At 43.1% G+C, this 27529-nt stretch overlaps 1 protein-coding gene across 5 annotated transcripts in view; it reads left to right on the top strand.

The window, feature by feature from the left end:
* FYN (FYN proto-oncogene, Src family tyrosine kinase) overlaps positions 1-27529 on the top strand; it is a 214336-nt gene that overhangs the window by 24348 nt on the left and 162459 nt on the right. For 4 of the 5 annotated variants that reach the window (XM_034962716.3, XM_034962720.4, XM_057302577.2 and 1 more), the window contains exon 2: positions 2503-2543. The exons of the other annotated variant lie outside the window; for it this stretch is intronic. The gene's annotated coding sequence lies outside the window, so the exon portion shown is untranslated. The remainder of the gene's footprint in view (positions 1-2502; positions 2544-27529) is intronic. 5 annotated transcript variants of the gene reach the window in all.

The raw sequence follows: 27529 nt of genomic DNA, 5'->3' as shown, positions 1-27529 counted from the left end.
AGAAGAATAAAAGCATGGAAAATGCCCTAATGCCCAAAGCCCACAATTGAATGCATAGACAACTATTTAAAATGTCTGTGTAACTACATATGCATATCGATATAATATCTATACGCACATGCACACACACACACGGGGGGTGGGCGTGGGAGAAGCCTATCTTCCCTTAGTCTTGGAAACCTAAAACTTGCATCTTCAAAAAATCAGATTTAGAATAAAGATAAATTAGGAAGATAATTGGTCAATTTTTAAAAAATGATTTTTAAGAAAATATGAATCTTTGAAATAAAAAGTATCTCTATTTCACTTAAACATTTGTGAATAAACATTTACTTTTTCTCAACTTTTCAGAAAGACAGCCTTAAGAAAGATATATGTGGTTTTAAAAGCAAATGCCACTCTTTATTCTAGATAGCAATTCTATTTTGCATCCATCCTTATCATCTTGGAAACAGTGGAGCCGCTCTCTAAAAATATTTCAGTATCTTGCTTAGAGTCCTCAGAGTTAAAGCTGTGGTGTCCTCCTTTTGGTTTATGGCTGCAGAATGATTGGTGTATATATTGTTTTTGTTAGTTAACTCCATCTGTTTCGTAAGCCTGAAAAAGAAATTGGATGATGCCGTATATATGTATGGATGGATAACACTCCTTATGCAGTAGTGAGTCAGCAGCTTCAAATGGGTTTTCCGTTTTCCTATTGGTACTGGTTGCTAAAGTGCTGTAGCGTGAAGGCTCATTCTTTCAGAATCTTGTGAATTGGGCATCCTATATTGTTGGAGTTACACAGTATGCTTGAAAGAAGGGTATTAAAGTTTCTTCCCTACTTTGGAAATGGTAATGATTCTCCAAGTGCTCTTTCTAAGGCTGATGAAAAAATCTTCCACCTTGTAAATAGAAATCTCCTTATTGTGACCTGTGAATCAGAGCAACAACTTTTCTGAGCCTCTGCAGAAGTGTTCAAGAATAGAAGGCAAAGTTTCACTCTATACATGTTCCCTTTTGTGAAGAGTTCTCATAGTATTGATTTATTCTCTTCTGATTATAGGGAAGCAAGTTAAAATTTCTGGACAAATAATTCTCATTTTTTACAGCTTAGCAGTGTCTAGATCCCTAGTGGGTTAGCCAAAAGAAAAGGCATCTATTGCCTGGCGGTTTCTCCGTAGGACAGGACAGCATGTCTCAGAACCCAGGAAGAGGCGAGATGATATGGGTTGCTAAGGCATGAGCTGCAATGGCATGCTTATTAGCACATTCTCTCTCACCTCCGTGGTGGTTCTCTTGCTCATCTCCAGTGAGTTCATGATTTGAATGCCCATCTGCAGAGAACAATATATGAGTTTCAAATTCTCTTCCTCATGGTCATTTTTTCTTTCCTTCATTCCGAGTCATCTTTGATTAAACAAAACAAAGATGTTACTGTTAATTATACATCTTTCCAAACAGTGCAAAAATTCTTGTGTGTGTGTGTGGTGGGGGATGGTTTTGATGGGAATAATAATTTATCATGGGGGTGTTTTAAATCGTGGATCAGGAAGAAAGATACTAAGAGTCACATTGAAAAGCTTAAGAGTCTCTACAAGATAGGAAAAATTGTTCCTGCCTTTTTTCATATTTCTTAACTCAAAGCTCTCTGCCCTAACATATTGTTGTAAACATAATTCCATTCAACTATTTTTATTGTTCTCTTTAGACACTTTATTAAAACTGCAGCTTTATTCAAACAGCTAAAATTGCAGATAATAAATGAAGTACCATAATATTGGCCAGTTGTAGGCACAGCGTGTGAGCAAACTGGAAAGCTGCCATCCTGCTCCTGGCACTTTAAAGATTAATGTGAAGCATGCATGGGTGTCATCAGAACCAGCACTCAGCCTCGCCAGGGGCTTGGCACAAGGTTCTAAGGTAGTCCCGGGGCTGGAGTTCCATGGACAAGTTGATGCAGGCTGCTGGGTTGGCATACCTCCTGCAGAGGGGAACCTCAGCTGCTGGGAACCAGGGGCCATCCCCAAAAGGCTTTTTTGACAGTGGGGCCCACCCACAGTCAGATAGGAAGTGGGGAAGGTATGGGCTGGGTGCCGGGGGTGTTTTAATCCAAGAGGTAAATTGAGTAAGACCTTGGAAGACTCAGTTTTAATTGTGCCCCAACCATTGATGACTTGTAGAGACTCTGAAAAAGGGAAGTGTGTTTGTGTGTGTGTGTGTGTGTGTGTGTGTGTGTACGTGTGTACGCACAAGGCCTCTATCCTTATCTTTCCTGATTCCAGAAAGTTAAAATCTCATGCTGGCTTCCTTTGGTGGTACAAGGCCAGGTCTTTGCAGTTTCAGACAGGTGTTTGTGGCAACTGTGACTTAGCAACAATTGTGTGAATGATAAAAAATTTGTGGGCAAATTGATTGTCTGCAACAAATGGAAATTCTATGGTGGTGCTTTGTGGGTGGTTTGTAGGCTGAGAGTACTTGGTTCTCTTTTGATGTCTCACTTTTTTTTTTCTTCTTCTACAGTTTTTTTGAAGAAGCAGGATGCTGATCTAAACGTGGAAAAAGTAAGTTGGCAAGTTTTGCACTGAGAGCAAGTGCCTTGTGAATTATAAAGGGCTTCCTGTTGGAACCTAGGATGAAGTCCACTTTTAATTTGGGATTGTAATTCTGAGTCCATAGATTTCTAAGAGAGAGGTTGAGTTGGAGAAGGAACTGGTTTGTGAAATAGAAAGAAAACCTTACCTCCCTTAGTGGACCCACTATTTTCTCCCTTCCCTTAGTTGTAACACTCAATTCTGGTAATTTATGGGAACATATGTTTTGACTATAAGTTATGGCTCCCACCCCAGAAATAGAATGGAACAGCTGTCCCATGGCTGAGGAGCCTTCAGGCTGGGGAGGAATGGGGAGCGCCTATCCTCAGGCTGGTCAAGGAGGTCGTTTTCAGTCCATTCATTGTTGTTTTTCCTCCGCTCTCAGATGGCTGCTGCTCACCTCTGCCTGAGCCGTATCTTTGAATTGCAGCCACTGTGTAGCAGGTCATTCTTTGATTAATGTAACATTTTTTTGGTTCCTACTGGGTGTTAGACATCATGCTGGACTCTCTTGAGACAAAAGTGAATGTGACTGACAAGTACTCAGGTAATTATGGTACAATCTGAGAGCTGTGCAGAAGGGGCTTGGAAACTCTGACTGAGGGCTGAGCTATCCAGAAAAACTCCATGATGGAGTGGGTGTGAGGAGCTGTGAATGCATTCTTTCTCTGAATGTTTACTGAGCCTTCTCTGCCTGTACGTCTCTCTGCCTCCCCAGGTGCCTTGAGTTCCCCCACTGAAAGGCTGGACGTCGCAGCTCTCGCTAGCCACCCAGGCGTCCTTTTCGGCCCCCACTACTCTGCCCAACCACATTGCCTTGGGTGTAACTTTTCAGCTGTTCTGAGTTATGTTCCTCAATTCCCTGGCCACTTGGGGGCTGCCCCTTCATCATCTGAGAATGACTTGGGGTTATTTCTCATGTTGATTTGAGTGCAAGAGAGGCTTTTCTTTCTGAACTAGAGCCATTCTGAATGCAGCGCATTTGTCTCTAAGTTAGGGAAGTATACTATCTGAAACATTGTTCCAGAACAATTGTGAGTAACTCCTGACCTTTGACCCCATGCAGGCACCTAGCTTCTGCAGGATGGCCTGTGATCTACTGCTAGTCACGGGCTTTTCAGCTCATACAAACCAGGGCAACTTGGGGAAATAACACAGCTCTAGTTAGGACAAGGCAGAAGGAGCCTTTTTAGAATCCGCATGCACTCAGGTTTTGGCTGTGGAAGCCAGGGATTGGCAAAGACTGTCCCCTATGGGAGGTCAGTATACTGTGACCCTTCTGGACTAGGCCAGGTCCACAGCAGGCAAGAGCCTATGGGTGCCAGGAGCCCCCTCAGGGCAGTATTGTGCCTTGGAACCCAAAGAAATGCCTGGCATTTGCCCCAGACTGCAGGACTTGCCCTCCCCTGTCCAACTCAGGCAGTGAATCCTGCAGCCACAGGAGGGGGAAGTCCATTCATCTGGGTTCCCAGTCCTGGCCCCATGCCGGGCAAACAGCAGGGCTCAGTTAGTGGGGTGTGGGGGGCACTGAATGGAATGTGTTCACTTTTGCTTCACTTCTGCTGTTAACTTCCTGTTAGACCTTAGAAAAATCATTTCTCCTCCCCAAGTTTCATTTTTCTTATCAGTAAAGCGGTCCCTTTCCCAGGACCAAGTAAAATTACTCGCTTTTAAATTGAAAAACACAAACCAAATACATTTTGTTTTTGTTTTTGTTTTCTGACTTGGGTCTTGAATTAAAATGGAAAAAGGGCTGTTGGCCACCAGTCTAAAGAATGCCAGGTAAGACCAGTTATGGATTGGGACTGAAGGAGCAATGAGTGTCTAACAAAAGAGTGAACACGGGTGACTGACCCGTGGTGTGGATGTCTGTAAGTGCACAGGGAATCCAGATTAAGAGAAACTAAACGGGTAGAAATGCTGCTTGGATGGAGTGAGTCTGAGGCACCTCTGAAAGGCTCTGCCTGCACCCTCTCCTCAGTCAAGTAGTTGATGACCTGAAAAACAATCATTGCCTTAGGGGAGTTTGCTGTTTTAAAAGCTCTATTCCAGAAGTTCCACTTTCAGAACCTTTTTCTGTTGCTGGTAGAACACTGTTGAACACGGATCTATCAACTCTTCTTTTTGTCTGTGTTTACCTATCCAGAAGAATCTAATATAGGATGTGCGTCTGTTGTATAAGTAAATGATACCTGTTGGCCAACTCCAGTGGAGAAAAATTGCCAAAGTTACAGTGTTTGTTCTTCATGTGGATTTTTAAGTTTCCTCTTTTAGTTGAACGTTTTTGTAAAGACAGAAGTGGAAAATTAGCTTTATTTTGACATGCTAAAGCTCAAAGACAAGTTAGCATAAATTCTGTATTAATTAATATCTATGGTTTATTGAACTTCTGCTATGCAGAGTGCTTTATATCATCTATGTTACACTTCACTGTGACAGCAGTCCTGTGAGGGAGCTATGAGTGGCTCAAGGTGCTGTAGTTATAGTAAGGATTCTACTCAGATCTGTCTGGGCTCAGAGCTTTCCCCTTCCCATACCCCACCTTACTTTGGAGTTTATATAATATTTGAGACAATATATTTGTGTGCCTTATTTTTTTTTAAGTTTCGTAAGTTCTAAGAAAGCGGCATTTGTTACTTTTTAGAGAGCTCTTCCTTGACACTCCCCTAAAGGCCCAGGCTGGATGGGGTTGCCCTATCGCCACGGCCGCTTCAAAGCTGTCATTGTGGTTGCATAGTTGTCTGTGCAGTGACTGTCTGACAGCAGTGTTCACTGTGGAACTGCAGGCTTTATCAGCTCAGAATCCTTATCTGTGCCAAGCCTAGTGCCTAACTCATAGTAGGCCCTCTTCAAAAATTGAGCAGGCATGAATGAGTGGAAACCATGCTTGTTAATAGCATTATGTGGCGATAAGACCATCATTCCTTGACTTGCTCCCCAAAAGTACAAAGTTTCAAGCAGACAAATGAACAGATAATTCTTAAAATTGAACTAATCTGGGCAAGCAAAGAGAGTTCAAAGGTAAAAGAGGGGGACACAGTAGTGCACAAGGGAAACATTAAAGCAAATATTTTCTTTTCCACAGAATCTTTTAGAATTCTTGAGGGTTACAGTTCCAGATATCATTGCTTTAAGTGTATAAAGTGTATTTTTTTATTTTTTATTTTTATTTTTTTATTGATCATTCTTGGGTGTTTCTCACAGAGGGGGATTTGGCAGGGTCATAGGACAATAGTGGAGGGAGGGTCAGCAGATAAACAAGTGAACAAAGGTCTCTGGTTTTCCTATGCAGAGGACCCTGCGGCCTTCCCCAGTGTTTGTGTGTGTCCCTGGGTACTTGAGATTAGGGAGTGGTGATGACTCTTAAGGAGCATGCTGCCTTCAAGCATCTGTTTAACAAAGCACATCTTGCACCACCCTTAATCCATTTAACCCTGAGTGGACACAGCACATGTTTCAGAGAGCACAGGATTAGGGGTAAGGTCACCGATCAACAGGATCACAAGGCAGAAGAATTTTTCTTAGTACAGAACAAAATGAAAAGTCTCCCGTGTCTACCTCTTTCTATACAGACACGGCAACCATCCGATTTCTCAAACCTTTCCCCGCCTTTCCCCCCTCTCTATTCCACAAAACCGCCATTGTCATCATGGCCTGCTCTCAATGAGCTGTTGGGCACACCTCCCAGACGGGGTGGTGGCTGGGCAGAGGGGCTCCTCACTTCCCAGTAGGGGCGGCCGGGCAGAGGCGCCCCTCACCTCCCGGACGGGGCGGCTGGCCGGGCGGGGAGCTGACCCCCCCACCTCCCTCCCGGACAGGGCGGCTGGCCGGGCAGAGGGGCTCCTCACTTCCCAGTAGGGGCGGCCGGGCAGAGGCGCCCCTCACCTCCCGGACGGGGCGGCTGGCCGGGCGGGGGGCTGACCCCCCCCACCTCCCTCCCGGTCGGGGCGGCTGGCCTGGCGGGGGGCTGACTCCCCCACCACCCTCCTGGACGGGGCAGCTGGCCGGGCGGGGGGCTGACCCCCCCACCTCCCTCGCGGACGGGGCAGCTGGCCGGGCAGGGGCTGACCCCCCCACCTCCCTCCCGGACAGGGCGGCTGGCCGGGCAGAGGAGCTCCTCACTTCCCAATAGGGGCGGCCGGGCAGAGGCGCCTCTCACCTCCCGGACGGGGCGGCTGGCTGAGCGGGGGGCTGACCCCCCCACCTCCCTCCCGGACGGGGCGGCTGGCCTGGCGGGGGCTGACCCCCACCTCCCTCCCGGATGGGGTGGCTGCTGGGCAGAGACGCTCCTCACTTCCCAGATGGGGTGGCTGCCAGGCGGAGGGGCTCCTCACTTCTCATATGGGGCGGTTGCCAGGTGGAGGTTCTCCTCACTTCTCAGATGGGGCGGCTGGGCAGAGACGCTCCTCACCTCCCAGATGGGGTCGCGGCCAGGTAGAGGCGCTCCTCACATCCCAGACGGGGCGGCGGGGCGGAGGCGCTCCCCACATCTCAGACGATGGGCGGCCGGGCAGAGACGCTCCTCACTTCCTAGATGGGATGGCGGCCGGGAAGAGGCGCTCCTCACTTCCTAGATGGGATGGCGGCCGGGCAGAGACGCTCCTCACTTTCCAGACTGGGTAGCCAGGCAGAGGGGCTCCTCACGTCCCAGACGATGGGCGGCCAGGCAGAGACGCTCCTCACTTCCCAGACGGGGTGGCGGCCGGGCAGAGGCTGCAATCTTGGCACTTTGGGAGGCCAAGGCAGGCGGCTGGGAGGTGGAGGCTGTAGCGAGCCGAGATCACGCCACTGCACTCCAGCCTGGGCACCATTGAGCACTGAGTGAACCAGATTCCGTCTGCAATCCCGGTACCTCGGGAGGCCGAGGCTGGTGGATCACTGGCAGTTAGGAGCTGGAGACCAGCCCGGCCAACACAGCGAAACCCCGTCTCCACCAAAAAAATACAAAAACCAGTCAGGCGTGGCGGCGCGCGCCTGCAATCGCAGGCACTCGGCAGGCTGAGGCAGGAGAATCAGGCAGGGAGGCTGCAGTGAGCCGAGATGGCAGCAGTACAGTCCAGCTTCGGCTCGGCATTAGTGGGAGACCGTGGAAAGAGAGGGAGAGGGAGACCGTGGAAAGAGAGGGAGAGGGAGACCGTGGAAAGAGAGGGAGAGGGAGACCGTGGGGAGACCGAGAGGGAGACCGTGGGGAGACGGAGACGGAGAGGGAGAGGGAGAGGAAGAGGAGAGGGAGAGGGAGAGGAGAGGGAGAGGGCTCTTTTTTCTTTCTCGCCTTCTTAACTTCTAAGAGAACCCAGATTTTGTTCAGGGAGGCAATGTAAAGTGTATTTTTAAAAAGTGAAACCCATACCCATTTAAAAATTGAAAAATATGTAATCAAGTTGTATCAGAACAAAAATGTGCTTTTTGTGTAAAAAGCTAATTAAATGGAGTCATCCTATTTAGTGATTTAAAAGGATTTGATTAAAATAATATCCACTTCAACTACTCTCAAAGGGCCGAGGAGAGAGGTTTGGTTTCCGTGCATCCTGGATGGCCTTTGTCTGGTGTGATTAAAGGTATTTCAGTGCCTGCCGTGAGAGAGGCCCCTGCCATTTCTGCAGTTTCAGTGAGACCGAGAATTCCTGTAGTGTCATTCCAACTGTTTGCAGGGTTTAGACAGCTGCGTTCAGGCCACAAATATGGCCACAAACACTACTGCCTATTCGATAGACACAGAGGCCTTCCAAAACAAAAATTGTCATTCAAAAAGAAAAGTAAAAAGAAAAATTACCTCCTGCCTTAGAATTGTTTACTTTTCCTCTGAGTGAGTGAGTTCTTTGAAATGTGTTGGTCTGTTAATGTAGAATGTACATGGAAGTTGCTCCATTTTTCAGTGTTTCTTTGGTTTTAATAAGTCCCAAGAGAAATGATAAAAAAACCTCCTAGATTCTTAGTGTGGGGATAATTGTCTTGTGGGGGGAAAATCTAATTCTAAGTAATCGAGGGTTAGAAATTTGAGGCCACATCAGGAATCCAGCTTTAAAGCCATGTCCGCATGATTTCTATGCAGCTGGTTAAGAGGTGGGAAAATTAATTCATACAAGTTTTTTCTTTTGTGGGAAGAATAAGATTTCCAGGGTCAGAGGCCAGCAGTGTTTACATGGGGTATCCAAAGGCTTCACAGTGCTGGTTGCTGGGGTGACATGAGGATGTGTCTCCAGTGTGAATAGGGGGACATTGGCTTTGGGGTGTACCGCGCAAATGCGTGTACTGGTTGCTTAAGGGAGGTGAGGGAGAGAGTGAAGAAGAGGAAGGGAAGAATAGCATAAGCACAACTCCCTGCCATCTGTGGGAGCCATTGCTTCCTGAGTGGGCATGGGCGGGTTGCAGGGGCAGGACTCAGGTGCTTCTGGTGCCTCTGAACCCATGGACACTGGACAGGGCAGCTCCTATGTGCAGATGGGAATTGTTCCTCAGGCCCTCCCTGATACATGTACTACAGGCTGCCAGCCTCAGAAACTATAGGAGGCCAAAGTGGCCTACATTCTTCATTTACCTTTCTCAACCTCACACACAGATTGACCCATTCTGCTGGTGATCAGGCAATGGAGTGACCCAGCCTCAGTGTATAACTGAGTAAGGGTCACGTTTCACACAACCCACTTTTCTGGCGACTGGGGACCAGGAAAAGGAAGTGGCTTTGACTTGCGGGCAGGGAGAGAAAGAGCAAGAATGCATGCATGGGTGTGTGTGTGTGTGTGTGTGTGTGTGTGTGTGTGTGTGTGTGTGTTTAGGAGGAAGGGACATGCTTAGAATTCTGTTTTAGACTCAAAGGCAATCATTGTTAGTCTTGGCCCAAAAATAGTTGTTATGTATCATGCATAATAACTGACCAGCTTTCTTTTACGTAAATCCCTGGATTGTAAAACTAAGCGGTGCTGTCTAAGGAGAAAAATATACCTACCCTCTGCCAATTTGAATTTCCAAAAAAAAAAAAAAATCCCTCTTCCCAGACATTCTAAATTTAGGAGGATATTGATAACTGATCTAGAACAACTGCAGATAACAATATTTTCAGCGTGATTCAAGGAAAGAGTTGAAAAATTGAGGGTTCCTTGTTTAGTCCTGGATATAGAACAGTTCATTCATTCTTTACACATTAACGAACACTGGTAGGCCAACCACTGTTTTAGGCCACATGTTATCTTATTCGGTTGCCCCACGTTGTATGTGAGGAAAATAAAGCTCAGCCAAAGGGGAATGAATTGCCCAAGGACTAACATCTAGGAAGCAGCAAGATCCAAAACTATGTCTCAGACTTGAAGCACCCTTCTCTTTCTCCTCCACTGTGGATGCTCTCTTGTCCTGAAGCCATCATTATCAGCCTCATGTAATTTAACTGGTATTTTTTTACACATCTTTCATTTTCTCTTCACCGAATTTAAAAGGTCTTTCTCCCTTATTTGTGGTTTTAAAAGTAGTAATGATGTTTTTATCAAGGAACAATTGGAAACCTTGAAAAGAGAATCACCTCTTTAAACTGACCTGGCCCTGCAAGGTGGTCGCCCTGTGAAAGCGTGAAAATGACTTCCAGGGGTGGCATCTGCAGGCAGTGGGAGTGGGGGAAGCCCATGAGACACTCATTTTCTTTCCACTGCTGGTTCCCAGACTTGGGGATCATTTCGTATATTCTTCATCTGAGTAGCATTCATCATTCCCTATGACAAAAGCTGGATGTTGCCAGGAGAGAGTGGGGAGAAATGCTGCCCACGTTACAATGGAGAGACAAGACGAGCTCTCACCTACATACTTTGTACCATTTGTTTTTACACGGAGGCTTTCTCCTGTAGCCATGAGATACTGCATAATTTGTTTCACTGCAGCCAGGCCTGCTGTGTAGAAGTTGGAATCATTTGGTTGTCTGCCTTGCATAGACTTATTATCTGCTGAAATTGCATGTGAAGGAAAGATTATTAATAAAATATGTGTGAAGAATGGCTGAAAAGATGCTTTTGTAAGTGCCCCTAAATACTTTTAAGAGCAGAGCTGCAGTTTTCTAAGAGTGGTGTTGTATAGGCCATAAAAATACATAAAAATTTAAGCTTTTCCTTTAAAAGGTTATTACTGCCCACTTTTAGCCCACAACAAAATTTTATTTAAGCAGAAAACCTTCTTTGTTAGCTTGCTGTGCCTGCTGTCACAAATTACCACAAACTTGATGGCTAAAAACAACAGAGATTTATTCCCCCACAGTTTTAAGAGGTCAGAAGTCCAATAGCAAGGTGTCAGCAGGGCCACGATACCTTCAGAGATGGAGAGAATCTGTTTCCTGTCTTTCCAGCTTCTAGTGGCTGCAAGTGTTCTTGACTTGTGGCCACATCACTCCAGTCTCTGCCTCTGCCCTCACATTGCCTTCTCCTCTGTGTGTCTTCCTCTGCAGCCCTCTTACAAGGATACCTGGGATGGCTTTTAGAGCCTGCTGCATAATCCAGAATAAGCTCTTCCTCTCAAATCCTTAACTTTATCACATCTTTGCCATATAAGGTAATATTTGCAGGTTACAGGGATTAGGAAGTGAATACCTTTGGGGGGGCATTTTCTGCCTAACATACCTCCATTTGGGAATTTCTGTAATTTTCATTTATCAAAACATAAAGCTTGCAACCCCTTGTTTCACTCATTACTTCAGTCAGTTTAATTTTCTTAGAAGGGGCCACTTGGAAGATCTAAGAACTAGTCTCTTCTCCAGTCCCCAGAGCGGGCAAGGCCATGCCTGTCTTCTTTCTCAGATTGAGGTTTATGTAAAGAAGAGGAATTATGGGCTCTTAAAGCTGGGAAGAGGCCTTGGAAATCATACCCTCTCAGTCTTTGGGGGAAACTGGGGCTAGAGATGTAGGGTCACCCGAGTCTGGAGCAGAGATGGGACAAGCACTTATTACACTAGCCCACCCCTTCCGCTTTGTTCCTGCAGACCCCCAAGCTGTCTCTGGTGATACAAGCCTCTAGGTCATCTTTCATTTGAGAGCCCTTCAGTACCTGAAAACCCAACCCCTGAAAAATCCTTTTTTCCTAGTCCAAGAGCCCTAGTTCTTATAACTTTCTTGCATTAGCTGGTGTCAGGAATCCCGTCATTCTGGTCACTTCCTCCTGGATACATTGCCTTTATATCACTGTCTTTTTGAAAACATGGCTCTTGGACATGAACACAGTACTTACAAGATGGTTTGACCAGTGTAGAGTAAGAGGTTACTATCAGGTCTCCTTAGATGCACATTTTCTGCATCAGTATAGGCTATACTGATGCAGACCAATATTACATCTCTCATCAAGTCACTTTATCATATCTTCAGCTTGCATTGAGCTTATGTGTGATAAAAGTCCTTACGACTTCTTTAAGTATGCTTTAAACTCATCTCCTTTCCCCATGCTACATAGAAGATCTGGATTTCTGTCAGTAGCTGGATGGTATAGCTTGGGATCCAGAATATAGACCAGATAGGGATCTAGAGAACAAACAGATCATGAGCTGGGGCATGCTCATGGGAATGGTACCAGCAGCAGAGTAAACAGAAGGCAGTTTGGATAATCTGGTAAGACATAGTAGAGAGGAAACTCTTCTATAGGTGGCTGTCTAGATGGACAGAAGTTTGGCAGCAGAAATGTATGGCTGGGCATGTCATAGAGCCAGATGAGAGGCATGCAGATGTGCAGGGACTTCAGTTCAGAAGCTAATGCAAAGAGCTGAGTCCAAAAGAATGAGTTATAGAGTCAACTACTGAAATGAGGTAGGTCCCAAGACAGACACTTGAGCCCAGAGTAAAAGGAAGCCCCGGTCTGAAGTCAGAATCGTAAACTTGATATGATTCTGAATGTCTGTGGCTGAAAGCCATACCCACCCAGAGTCTGGAGACAGGATCACTGGCAGAACTTGTAAACAGGATGAGTTGTTTCCATTCAGTAAACAACTGAACGTGAGGTAAGTGATAACACCATCCTATCCACACATACCATAGATTATTTACAATTGAAAGCAAGATTTTATCTGTTAATTTGGAGAGGAAGATGGTGTTCTTTTGGTCAGTTGTGGCTGTCATTCTAACCTATTTAAGTCTTTTAAAATCTCTATTCTGTCGTCCAATTAATTAACTATCTCCTTTCAACTGTGAATTATTTGTGACTGCTATAAGCACATCTTGATGAAAACATTGACCAGGGACAAATGTGCAAAGCCCTGTTCCAAGGACCTCTCTCCAGGTCAGTGTTGTTCTTCCGTGATGTTAGTGTCTTTGGGTATGGCCATTCAGTCACTGAGGCCACTAAAGTGAATTATCACTTGGACCAGGGCTTCCCATCTTGCTTAGATATGTTTTTGAGTGACTATCAGGTGCCTTGCTGACATCAAGGTATTCTGCATTTGTGATCTGTCATAATAGTCTTGTGAAACTGCCCTGAGATGGAGCAGTACCATGGGAAGGGAAAGTTGGTAGGGTGCTTAGTCAGTCACTACTTTGAGTGGAGAGGTCCCTGGATGTCCTCATTGATGTTAGTAGGTTTAAATCTTGAGTCCCACTTCCTGTAACATACCCAAATATTAGCCCATGGGTGATTTTTTTAAAGGAGGGACTGGAATCTTGCATTCAGATGAGGAGTACTAATCTTACTAGGGTAATGAGGGTTAAGCGTTCACCTCTACTAAAGACTGATCCTCCTTTGTGGGTATGTGTGGTCTGTGGAGAGCAGCTCCCACTGTTGGGTGAGCATGATGGCTTCTCGGAAGATCTAGGGGCGTTCATTAAGTTGTGAAATGTGTCAGTACTGAATACAGTCAGAGTGTAAAGTGAAAGAAAGTGAGATGCTGCGTGGATCAGTGATGATAACAGAAGGGATAAAACAGCAATTTGTGCATTTGCATAGTCCCTCCAAATAAGGCTGCCATGAGAAAGTGAGATGGTTTCAGGGTGGAACATGAGGCAGCGTCGTGTGGTGGAAAGTATGTGAGCCTCGGGGGCTTGAGGAAGTCCTGACCGTCTCACCAAAGAGCTAGGGCACGGGAGAAGCTGACAGTCATCAAGAGTAAGGTGCAACTGTGAAGAGTGTCTGAAGTGGAGGCACAAAGTGCCGTGAAATCCCCAACAGGAGTTAGATGAAGAGATGCCAGTGAGGGGAGAAAATCATCATCATTTACCAACTTCTACTTGTTGTACCCCCTTTCTTTGGTCAGTACTGGCCATGGATGGACTAACTCCCAACTTTGACGTCGAGTGGATTCATACACAGGGTAGAAGAATGGCAAGAGGGAAGGCACCTGTCCGTATTGTTTTTTCTGTTGCTGTGTGTCAACATAGATAATGCTACGGTAATTGAAGACAAAACCTTTGTGTCGGGGGAGGATTTTGTCCATCTTTAGAATATTCTAAAGAGTAGGAGTGGGGGAAACGTAATTTAAAAAAAAAGCAAAACTGAAGTACCTGCCACTTTCCCCATTCTACTGTTACCAGATGAGGGAAAAAACATTTTTTTCTTTTACAAGAGAGTTTGATGTACATCAAAGTGCCGCTTACCGCAAAAAAGTAAATTTGATAATGGGAAAAAGTTTAAACAGCCCTTAGGTATTGAAAATAAAATAACTTATAAAACCCACTTGTAAAGTTTAGAAGTCGTTATGGTCACCGCAGTGAGGTGCTAGGTGTGGGAAGGCCTCACTGGTAAAGTGTCAGGAGTGTTTTTTTTATATATGGCCCATGAACGGGTAGGACAAAAAACTTTTGACAGTTACCATAATATTTATTCTGTTTTCTTATATTTGGTATTAATAAATATTGGCTAACTAGCCAATCATATATCTTTACAGTATTCCATTTTTACAGTGGCCAAGAAAATATAATTAGGCTTCTGTGTTTTCTAGACGATACTGTTTAATAACAACAACAAATACTATATAATGTTCTTGGCTCATTTCAGAACCAACAGAGCAAAATGTGTCCGTTCAGAAAAAAGCATTTGTTGTTTTTCTTTGTTTCTTTTTTGAGACACGATCTCATTTTGTCAACCAGGCTGGAGTGCAGTGACACAGTCACGGTTCACTGCAGCCTCAACCTCCTGGGCGATCCTCCCACCTCAGCCTCCCTAGCAGCTGGGACTACAGGTGCCTGCTACAGTGCCTGGCTAATATTTTTTATTATTTTTGTAGAAACAGTGTCTCCCTATGTTGCCCAGGCTGGTCTTGAACTCCTGGGCTCAATTCATCCTCCCACCTCGACCTTCGAAAGATCTGAGATTACAGACATGAACCACCGCGCACAGCCTAGCATTTGTTTTGTTGTTGTTGTTGTTGGAAATATAATTTAAAAATTTTTCTTTTGGGGGCTAAAGCCCAAATATCTGAGGCCTATTTGCATGTAAATATTAGGCAACCATCATTCACTGGATGTTTAACCCATGAGTATCACTCCATATCTCAGCTGAGATTCGAGATAGTGAATGACAGGTTTTCATATTTTCCGTCATATCGCCATCTCCTATGATCATTGAGAGCGTTCTTCACCCACATTGGAGGAATTGGCCACCTCAGATGCCTTTCTCTGAAGGCCTACTGTGTTTTCTCTTTCCTCACAACCAGGTCCCTGAGACCAGTTCTTGTCACCTTTCACTTTGGAATCACCTTCACTCACCTGGCATTTCAGAGTTGTCTTTCAGTTTCTCTGTTTCTTGCTGAACTCAGAATCCTGCATGGAGGGTATCCATTCAGCCTGGCCCTTTAACTGTACCAGTGTCTTGCTCCTCGTGGAGCCAAAGTTTGCTTTACAGTATGCCACCACCTGCAGAAACCTGTCCTTACTTTTCTTGTTTTTGTTTTTCACATTCATCCTGTGGGATATGATGAGGTTTCTCTTCCAATAATCTGATCAATCTTTTGTTCTTTAATTCATAGAACCACTCCCCCCACACACTTTTCTGCTTTTTCTCCTTTTTCCCTTTTTGCCTTTGTTAGATGCCCAGGCACGCCACAGTACCAGGCGTTATCAGTACCAGCTCACATTCCTTTCCTTATTTGGGAAGAGGACTAACTTTCTAGCTCATTACAGACACCCCTTCCCCTTCCCCTCCACTTTCTTTTACGTGCCCACCTTATCTAAAAAAAAATCAAATGTTTAGCCAACTGGGATTAGTTTAGATTGTATGAACCGACCCCGGCCAATGGAGAAAGGGTACAGGGGCAGGACTTGCTTCAGGAATAAAGGCTCTCATGACCCTTTGTTCAGGTGTGTTCTCATGGCGACTGGCCAAGGAGGCACCCCTCTGCGCAGAAGTAAAATTGCTTTGCTAAGAATTCTTTGTTCGAGTGTTCAGTTTCCTTAGGATTTTGAGCATTATTCCTAACAATCCTTCACTTTAGTATCACTTTAGTATTTCAGTGATCAAATGAAAATAGGGTCATTAAAGTGAAAATGGAGATTTGCTATTTTGTTTTCATGTTACAATGCAGATGGTGTGAAACATTTTTTAAGAAAAATCAAATTACCTAGACTCAGATCTTTAGGACAGTAGTTACAGTTTCTCTGGTTGTTATAGGTAATCTACTAAATAGGGGAGAAAAATTGAAATGAAAAAACAGCTGAATTCACTTGCCTTTGAATTAACTTACCAATTTTAATTTTTGAGTAGGAAATAAGAAAAGCTTTTAGAATAAACATTCCTGAAATAGAATAAATCCAATAAAAATTCCTATTTTGTCTAAATTCAGGCCATGGTACCAAGACCAGGAACTCCTAACTGTGGGTGAAGCAGAAAAATAAACTCTGAGTTTACTCTTAAAATGGGGATAGGGGAAGGTGGAGAATTATGCCAAGTTGAGAGTCTGGGTGTCTGAGAGATGGGTAGGTCTGGGATTATTCTATAGGAATGAGGAAGGAAGAAGGGGTGGTTTGGGGAAGTCAGTAGTAGTGAGGTACCACTCAGTAGTAATTGGGGCAGCAGTAATACAACTGATAAACTTTTGTGAACAGGAGGCAACCCTGGGGTTGGCTTGTGGGTGGGAGACCTAGGCCAGCACTGCCGCCTGCAGCTCCTGAGTACAACTCAGTAAGAGGTGTCTGCACTCTGGGCAGACAGATTAGAAATGGGCACTCCTTGCACTTTCCCTTGCAGCAAGGTTGGCACCACCTTCTGTACATCCCTGCTGGGTTTTACCTTCCCATCAGCAGTAGCCTGGATAAATGCAGGTGAGTCCTTGTAGAGAACAGAGGTCGTCAATGTTGAGTCTTCTGTTTGATTGGAGCTGGGAGGCAGAAGGAGCAAGTGCTCCACCTAAGACAAGTCCAAGCCCAAGGCCCTACAGAGGGTCAGAGTACTGGGAAGGAGGCACTGAGGAAGGTGGGCCCAGGGCTCAGGGTAACATAAGAATTTTTTTTAATATGAGGCATACAAAGGAATAGGTGTGTGTATGTGTATCCACACTCACTCACACATCTACATTGTGTGTGTGTGAGAGAGAAATAAACAACCCTCTTACTCATCCTGCAGCTTGGAAGCCCCTGTGAGTTCACTCTCCACACCCTTCTCCTTCAATGGAACCACTATTCTAAATTTCATGTTTATCATTTCCTTGCTTTTCTCTGTAAGTTTGTTTCCCTAAACAATTTATTGCTAACTTTTATTTACCTTGGGACTATATATAAATGGTCTTCTACCATTTGCTTATTTCCATCAACATTTGTTAAGATTCATTCAACATTTTTAAGATTCATTCCTACTGATGCATGAAGCATCATGCATCAAATTTATTTATCTTCACTGCTGTCTGGTCCACTCATTGTATGAGTGGAAGACCACTTTATCCCTTCTCTCAAGGACAGTTGGGACATTTCCAGTTTTGCTATTTAAATAGTGTGCTATGAACATTCTTGAATGTGCATCCTGCTGCAGTTTTTCTAGAATGGGTGCCTAAGGGAAGAATTTCTGGGTCTTAGAGTGTGTGCACCATCCACTTTGCTGAATAATAGCAAATTGTTTTCCAAAGTGGTTGTACCACTTGACATTCGCACGAAAAAACATTAACTTTTAAGGCAAGGGCAAGTACAAAGGAAAGAAAGGAAGTGTGGAGAGCTGGGGAAGTGAAGAGAAGGGTGTAGATTTTAAACAGCCATTATGGAAAGCATGAAAGGTTAGCTTGTGTGGACTGTGGGTCACATTGTCATCAGGGAGTAGATTCCATCTTGGTATCTACGGGTATGGAAACACCCGTTTCTCTCTGTTTTCACTCAGTTTTCCCTGATCAGCAATAATCTCCAGGGCTCTGAGTAGTAAATGCTGCCAAGCATGTAAATGTGCCGTTTCTACATCAAACTGATGGTGGCATGGATCCTAATAAAGCTTTTAAAACAGATATCTACGCAGAGGCACACAGATATTTTGGAGATTACTTTCCCCAAAACACAAGTGATTTTTCTGACAGCCATGCTTTGTGTCTTATAAATTCAGTAAACTTACACTGGATTTGATGTTACTGTCTCTTTTACTTTGTAGGTTTCTTTGATGAGAACACAGAGCTTTCCTGTGGTTGCTCATTCACTTGACCTGAGAAAAATGGGTCCATGATATTTTAAATAGTAGATTAAGTGTGAAATAGGAATAGTCCCTGGTGAGCATATTGGCTTCATTTGTAAGTTCTAACCACTCTGATATGTAAAACTGGTGGGATTTGTTTTGTTTTTAAACATTTCCATTCTTTCAAATCTAGATTTTAGTAAGCCTGACTTATTTTGTTAGCATTCCTATGAAACTGAAAGTAGAGCATTAAACCATTAAAAGCACATGTTCTCTGGAGTCTCAGAAGTGCAGCTTTTTTTAACTTGTTATTTCTGGGTCACCCTTCATTAATAGCATTCATCAGATTTACTTGATTCCAGGCCAGAAAGATTAGTGATGGTGGCATTTTCAAAATATTTCTGTCAGAGTTTTTTATTATATATTGACTAGTATTGTCTATTTGAAACTTTGATGGTGACAGTACATATTTGAGAAGGCAGCATGGTATTCTGGAAATAATTTGGAAATGTTGTTTTTGGCCAAAAAAAATGGAAAAAACCTCAATGTTCCCCATTTGAGATTTAATTATGTAAACTGATACATCTATTAAATTGAATATTATATATTAATTAAAATGATGATGATCAAAATTGCTAAATAAGTTGGACAAATGTTTAAGGTTGTTAAATAGAAAAAAAAGCAGTATACCAAATCACATGCAGAATGTGAAGATTGGATAGGAAGAAGTAAAGCTGTCTCTATTCACAGGCAATATGACAGTTTATGTAGAGGAATCCTAAGGAACGTATAAAGCAAATACTAGAAGGTACTAAAAAGTAAATTTAATAAAGTCACAGGATAGAAGGTCAATAGACAAATCAATTGCATTTCTGTATATTAGCAGCTAATAGCTGGAAAATCAAGTGAAGGAAACAATTCTGTTTGCAGTAGTAACAGAAAAATATGAAATATCTAGGAATGAATTTAACACAATCCAGTCCTTCGGCGCTATCCCTGGAAGCACTTGTGTAATGGATGCTAACAGTCCCAGAAAACTCCCCAGGGACTGTACTTTGGTTTTGTATCCCTTATCAGTTTTCCAAGGGAAAAAGTTATATCAACTTGCATAATTGTTGTTTACCATCATTAATGTATGGATTATAATGTCAATTGATATTCAACAAGCAGCACTCCTAGGGCCATTTCATAATTTACCTGATAATTTACCAAGCATGTTTTCCTCAAACTTTGGGTGTAGCATGTAGTCCTGAGTGACGGATGGGGGCCAGATTCAATCTCAGGTATAAGATATTCACTCAGACAGTTGTATTATTCTTTATTCTTTCTTCCTCCCTCTCTCTAGGGTGTGATGAGGCATTTAATCTATCAGACACCAGGAGGATGTATGTAATGAATTTTTACATGCCCCAATCATTTTAATGTAATCATCCTTCTTTTAAAAGGCTTCATTAAGTCTATTGTTAGGATTGTAAAACTACCTAAGAGAGACAGGAGGGCTTTCCTCATTTTCAGAATTCAGACAGTTTTGTTAATTGCGTAGCTTTAGGTGAACAGTAATTAAATGGGTTGTGAGAATGTGCAACATTTATTTATAGTAACATAAGCATGTCACATATTTATAGTCATTACTGCACAGTCTACTTGATAACATCCTTTTGAGAGGGAGGGTCACGACTGTTAGAAGTAGCTTCAACAACTGTTTTTGGCAAGGTCCTTGAATATTACAGATTTGTGAATATTGCAGAGCCAGGTACCCTTGTGCTAAAGAAATCCTATACATATTAAACTTTTTGCGAGGAACCTATACTTGCAAGGTTTTAAAATATGCTTTTAACATTTTACATGTAAAATATTTGAGTTAAGTATGTTTGGCAATGTCAATCGGAGTCTTTGGATTATTATACCAAATTTTGTACCTTAATTTTAACAAGATGATAGAATAGTAATAGTTATTCTTTGGTTCTTAAATTTGTTAATGAATACAGATTTAGTGCATTATTCTTAAAGTGCTCTAACATGGCACATTTATCAAGCAGATAGGAGAGAAACTTTCCATCAAGTGTTGAGGATTTTAATGCCAACGAAATCACTATTTGGGGGCCTTTTGAGGATCAGATGAAAGCTAGAAATCTTCCCCCACAGAAACCTGTACATGTATACGCACACTGATACAGAATGATATTTCAGGAGGTCTTGATTGAGACCCCTGCGTGCCTATTCAAGGACCCAAAGATATGTGTGGATTACACAAATAGCCCCCCTTCTGTTTTGCACTTCCACCCCCTTGCCTAGTCTCTCCCATGCCCATGTCTACAGTGTCTACAATGTCTACAAATCCATCTTTATATATACCTTCTCTGCATAGGACATTTTTACTCAATATCTTCATTTTACCAATTCAGTCTAAATGTGACAGAAACAGAGATCCCTTTTTCACTACCATTGATTTCCAGCTCATCCCCTTATTTCCTCAGTTACTAATATTATAGGTTGTCATAAACTTCTCCCTCTGCCCTATCTCCCAGAGAATTTATAGACAGTTCCCTTGGAACAAGCATGCTTTCTTAACTCCATGCATCTAGTATATTGATAACTTTTTATTCTGTGTTCTTTCAGCAAAGCTACCACTTTTGTCCCTTCTGTTATTTGTCCACACCACCACAGTGCAAGCTGTCCTTTAAACTCTCCCAGTCATCTTGCCCCTGGACTCTCTCTCCCAGCACTGTGCTACCGCACTTTCTAACTCAGTCTTCCCTTGTATGTGGTCTGCCACACGCAGGCACACACTTTACCTTGCTCTCACCTCCTTGGCCACCTTCAGTGGTTCTCTATCACTGGACACAGCAAATTTTAAATTGCCAATTTATTCACTGTGGGAGCTGGCTCTCCTACTCCCATTTCTGCCAGAAACTATTTTTCCAGGTTCCTTGCATATCTGTCTGAAACCACTCTTATCCCATCTTCCTGTACTGCTGACACTCTGCGCCTCTAAGATCATTAGTCTGTCAACAAGCCATCGTTGGGCATCTCACATTTTCTGTGTGTTAAGTCACTGGGCTCTGCAGGAAGATGGGTCCCCACATCTTGGCAGCCTTATTTCTGTGGAGGCTTGCACTTCTCTTCACCTAGCAACTTTTCCATACCATCTGTCTGGCTCCATTGAGTCAGTAGTTCAATAAAGATACTTTAGAAACACTTTTTAAAAAAATTATGGGGGTGGAGGACCAGGAGAATACTACAAAGGAAATGAGTCCCTGACATCCCCATGTGAGCAGCCTCATCTTCTGAGGCTAGCTGGTCTGGAGGCCAGAGGCTCCTGCTTTATTCAACAAGGAGCATGGAGACAGTGATCTGTTCTTCTCCACATCCTAGCACCAAGCCAGGCACAGGGTAGGCCCTTAAGCATCTGATGAAGGAATCATGCATGTATCCGTGGCATGTCTATTGCAGTATTTCATAGACTTAATGGAGCTGGAAGTGACCTTTGAGGTTATCTCTTCCAACTACATCATCCGACAGCTGAACAAGCCGCAAGTCAGGGAAGCTAAATAACTTGTCTAAGGTCAGACAGCAGTAAAATCAGCTTCTCAACCTATGTTTTCTGACTTCCATTCTCCCAGTCTCCCTGTTTTTGCTCTACTGGAAGTGCTCAGTCTATGGTTCTTTTCCTTTCTTTCATTTCTGTGCTTATTGGTGTCTGTTCTGTGCTTAACAATCTGAGCTCCTAATGTGAGAGACCTTGGCTCTCTTCCTTGTCTGCTGCACCTTAATAAGCATTAGTACATACTTACTAATTATTCTACATTTTGAATAGCCCTTGGTACTTTTCAGGTTCTTTTACAAATGTTTCTAATTAGATTTTACTACAGACCGGTGAGATAGGTTGAGCAGGTATTTTTCCCACACATCAGGTGAGAAATCAGAGGCCCGGGGAGAGTACTACTTGTTCAAGACCACCCTGCTGATGAGTGACACAGTTGAGGATAGAATCTGATTCTCCTCTATGAGAGGATGATGGTGAGTTAAGACTGTTTTGAAAATCTGACTTCAGGCTCTGGAATCTCGCCTGCTTCTATGTAAATGTAAAAAATAGGATTTCATGTTTTCTAACAGTTTTCCATTTAGTAGCTCATTTCATAAAGCATGTTCTGAAGCACATTGGTCCCAGGAGATGTGTGGAAAATGGATTCTGTGGCCAGATAAGCTGGGAAGAGCTGCTTGTTATATCCCCCTCTTGGGAATTCCCTGTGCACATTAACATTTAAAGGCTCTGAGAAGTCCTGCTGCAAAGACTGTTTAATGTGTTGTTTTTTTAATTGTGGTAAAACACACGCCACTAAAATTTACCATATTAACCATTTTAAAGTGTACAATTCAGTTGTGTTAAGTGTATTCACATTGCTGTGCAACCAGTCATGACTACATCTTGGAAACTTAAAATCCATACCTCTTAAACAACAACTCCGGATTCTGCCATTCCCCTAGCCCCTGGCAACCACCATTCTACTTTTTGTCTGTATAAATTCGACTCCTCTAGGTACCTCATGTAAGTGGATCATATAGAATGTGTCCTACAACTGGCTGATTTCATTTAGCATAATGTCCTCCAGGTTAATCTATGTTGTAGCGTGTGTCAAAATTTCCTACCTTTTTAAGGCTGAATAATATTCCATTGTATGTATAGACCATATTTTGTTTGCATTCATCCATCAGTGGACACTTGGGTTGCTTCTGCCTTTTGGCTATTGTGAATAGTGTTGCTATGAACATGGACGTACAAATATCTTTTGGAGACCCCGTTTTCAATTCTTCAACTAGATACCCAGAAGTAGAATTGCTGGATCCTATGGTAATTTTATTTTTAATTTTTTAAGGAACTACTGTTGTTTAACATATTTTTATACTCAGTTCATAAACTTGTTTGATCACAAAGTTCTTTTTCCACATCACACCTTTGGGTATCCCACAGAGCATGGGTTTTTCAGAAAACACTTTGGGGAATCCTGAGCTCAGTAAGCAATTTCTGCTTGCTCCAAGGGGCCAGAAACCTCAGGATGCCGGCTGGGGAATTTGGCCATTAAGTTTCCAGCCCAAGGACAAGGTCAACAGTGCAGTCCCAGGAGCTGCAGAAGAGGAGGAAGTTCTCAGGGTACACAGTCAACTGTAACCAGGGTTCCTCCGCTACTCCAGAACAACACTGTCAACTTGACACGGAGTGAAGCAGCCATTGTGGTGCTGAGGTTGTTTAGGACTGCACTGGTTGGACAGCATCTTTACTGGCCAAGAGAGTAAGGAGGGCAAGCCTGCCTGCCTCTGTGCAGTTAGGGGCCTGGGGAAAGCTTTATGATGAGAAGTGTCAGATTTCAGAATCCACCGTTTCCCCCATCTCCCCCAAGAAGAAAGAGTACCCTTAGTCAAAATCTAAATGGGCTTCTCAGCAGGGCTTGTTGTGTTGACTCAATCTAATTGGTCTTTAATGTGGTTCTTAAATAGCTGAGGAATAATTGTGAACACTGTAATTGTGTGGGTGGGTAAAACTTTCAACCAAGTTGATGGAAAGGGTATGTGGGGGCATGGGCAGTAAACTGAGGAAAGAAAAATAATTCTTTTTACCCCCAAAAAGCTGTCGTATACCCCCAGTGTCACTGTGGTCAGCTTTTCTCCAGGACCAGCTCAGGAAGCCTGAGCCGCTGGTGACCCAAAAGGGGGCATTACATGATTGAACACCTCAAATCCCCAGTGTTGTTCCTCTACACACTGGCTTAAAGATGGGCATGAGCCGGAATGGTTTTAGGGACATCTAGAAGAAAGTAAACTGGGAGGTTCCTGTAGCTGTTGCAGCTTGGTGTTAAGGATGAGAAAAACTATGGAGAGGACATAAAGCCCCAAAGAGTCTTTGACCCAGCCTGCAATAAGACCATAGAACACTCAGCTTCTTAATTTACTTGACTGAGAACAGACAATGATACCTCACATTGTGGGATGAGAATTTCATAAGCTCTCTGAGATCCTTAGATGAAAGCTGCTACTGATCCATAGACTATTATTATTATGAGACTTTACTTTTCTGTAAATAAATGTTACAGCTTCTTCTCTCTGACTCTCTTGCTCTAAATGAGGTCAGATTCAGCCTCTCTCATTGGCCGACTCTTGCCCTGTCTCCAGGACCACAGTTCTGCGTGGAAGCACTGAGATGAGCTGGAAAGAGCTCTGATAAGGGCTCAGGAAATTCTGTGCAAAATTTCAGACAAGCAGCTTCCCCTCACAGCGCCTCAATTTTCTCATCTCTAAAGGTCCCTTTCTAAGGTCCCTTCCAGCTCTGTAGGTTTGTGATTTTATCAAAGAAACAGAACAAAAAGTCAGCTTCTAATTACAAATGTTTATTGGGTCCCTGGTATGAGCTAGGCACTGTTTTCGGTACATGGCCTAAATCGGTGAACAAGGTCACTTATTTTAGCTGGGAGAAAAGAGATGAGACAGTAAGCAGTAAATATTAATACATGAGTAAATTCTGTCATTGTTAGAAGGGGATATGTCCTATGCAAAACTAAAATAATGTGGTAAGGAGAATTGGAAATGCAGGCAAGAGTGCAATTTTAAAAATGTAACAAAGAGGAACTTTTCCATTATGAGTTACTAGAAGATCAAGTATGTCATTAAGGGAGTGGGGGCTATAAATCTCTCCTTTGGAGATTTTTTAGGAAGCGAAATTATTCATGTTTTTGGATTCAGGCATATTCTTGTTTGAATGTAGAAGGGATAAACAGATTACCCTTTTGAAGGCTTTCTTTTTAAATGATTTAATGGTATGTGCAGGGGTAGCTCCAGAATTCATGTGTGTGCATAAATACACATACATACACATATACACATATATAGAAGCGCACACACGCGTACTTCTTAAGGAACAGTAAAAGCCAGAGTAGGGAGGCCCAGATGCTAACATACCTCCACACCAGCTCTGAAAAGGCCAACTAGTGTGCCATAATGCTATAGCTCTCCCACCCTGCCATTTCACAAGGGAAAAAACTGAAACACCGAAATGCTAGCAACTCACAGAAATCCCAGTGAATCAGGGATGGGTAATGGAACCTGGCAGTCCTCTGGCCTCTTCACTCCTCCCTGTATTCCTTTTTCAATGAGATTGGCAGCTCAGTTGTTTTCCCTTCGCCTTTTCTCTTGCTTGTCTACTGCTTCTACTCCCATGGTTGTATACTTAAATAGTAATGAAATTATAGATACTCGCTCTAACTCTTAATGTATCCAGACCCACCCAATCCAGTGTCAGAATGATATGAGTCAAAGAAATACAATCTAGTGACAATAATTTCAGAATAGCACATCTTGACTTGTCTTTCTCAATACCATAGAGGGATATAGAATTACAGCAATATTTCTTTAAGTCCCTCTTTTTCCCTCCAGCTTTCCTCACACGTTACAGCCCTTACAAATGAGCCCCCAAGCCTTTCCTAACTGTGGCCCACCTGCTCTCCCACCTTTCCTCCTGATTCTGCATCACAGAACTCCCCCAAACAGGTCAGGGCAAAGGGAAGAACCAGGAAGGCAAAGCCAGAGTGCACATGAGCAGCTGGGAAGAGTAAGCCTGGGAATATGTGTTACTAACTTCCATTCCCTCACACGACCATGTGTGTCTGCACTGCACTAGGCATTCTTCTATCTTACCTTATATAATTTAATGCTCACAGAAATCCTGTGTGGTAGGTATTGAGATCTTCATTTTACTGATGAAAAAACCACAGTCAGAGAAGCTTAGTAACTTGCCTGGTATCCTGTGATAGAGAAAATGCTAGGATTTGAGCCCAGGTCTCTATAGTTATCAAAACTGTGCTCTGTCTCCTATGTTGCTACCCTCTGTAGAGTATAAATCCCAGAGGCTCTATGTTATTTCAGTTGCCAAATTAATAAAACTCGCTGTCTGGTGTTTATATTAAGGCAATTAAATTGGTTTTCAGCTAAGATCTTGAAAGTACAGTAGCTACATGGAAAAGAGGGTGCCTCCCCCGAAAGGCTTGTGCACTGCAATGTTTGTCTTGTTCGGGACCATGGAGAGCTGTCCAGGCCTCCCTGCCGGCAGTCCAAAAAGATCCCAGCAAGGCCTGTGGACCACCATTCCTACGCATCAGAGGCAATGGCTTTCTGACTCTGTCAGTCTTCTAGCAGGTTTTACAACTAGTGGAGTGCTCATGTTAGGCCTGACCATCTGAGGCAATGCCTGCAATGCTCAGAGATGGGAGCTCAGAGGAGTTTTCAGAAGTAATGAAAACTTTAAACAATTCCTTAATCACCAGAATAAAATAAAGATTCTTTTTGACAAATGCATTGGTTCAGTTTATGAATTTGTGAACTTGATTCAGATAACCTTAGGAGTAAAAGTGTGCAAGACCTCATTTTGTGGCTACCTGGTAACACTTTGGCTGAAAGCTAGTGTTCATTTGAATAGTGAGTAGTGGAGGGGAAAGGGTCTGAAAATGAAAGAAGGCATAAGAGACCAGAGAAGAAAAATAGCTAAACCCAAACCTAAGCAAATAAAAAGTGAAATTCAGAGTAATGACTGGGGGAAAGTAAAGCAAAATAGATGAGACAGAGTGAGCACAGAAAGATAAGTTAGAGGAGAACTATATGTGACCTGAAAATGAAGAATGCAAGAGAGAGAAATGTACTATAAGATAGACAAAGGTACAGAGTCATGGGCAACAACATCATCTGATGTTAACAAGATGCAGTATAGATTTCTCTCATCCATGATGGTGTCAAGGCTTTCTCCTAAATTTCAGGAGAAAGTTAAGTCTAGTATACAGGGAGCTTTTGCCTGAGTTCTTTTTCCACATGCCTGAGAATGTATTAGTTACCTCGGGAGGAAAATCATTTCAAAGTAGAGGCACTAATATTTACCATCATCCAAGTTGCCCCTTAATAGACTATGAAGAGACCAGAGCAGAGTGAAATGAGCTTAGGATAGATTCTGTGGCAGTGGCTCACCCAGTGATGTTATCACAAGTGAGTCATTACCAAATGCATTCTTCACATCTTGCAAAAGATGTTTTTCAACTTTCCAAAGTTTGCAGTGGGGATTTTTTAAAGACCATGTGCTCACAGAAGAGCAGTTGAAACTTTTCCTTTGTAGAGTTGCTATGCTTTTTAAGCTATTTGCCCAGTTTGAAATGTTATTTGACTTCTGAGTATTCTGTATCCACAGCTGATGACTTTATGTACTCCTTGCTTTCAGTTCCTGAGGCATAATGTATGCCGAACTGATTAAAAATAGCATTCTAATGAAATGGTTGGGTGTGTTGTTACAATATACGTCAGCTACAAATGGGAACTTCTTTCCTCAGGAAATTTGATAAACTGAAAGTCAATTTGAGTGTTTATATATATTCTGTGAGAATGTTTTGTCCTTCCTC

Source organism: Pan paniscus, chromosome 5 (assembly GCF_029289425.2).
Source record: "Pan paniscus chromosome 5, NHGRI_mPanPan1-v2.0_pri, whole genome shotgun sequence".
Classification (NCBI taxonomy): domain Eukaryota; kingdom Metazoa; phylum Chordata; class Mammalia; order Primates; family Hominidae; genus Pan; species Pan paniscus.
The sequence above is the reverse complement of the archived record's forward strand: the minus strand, read 5'-3'. Positions and strand labels throughout refer to the sequence as shown.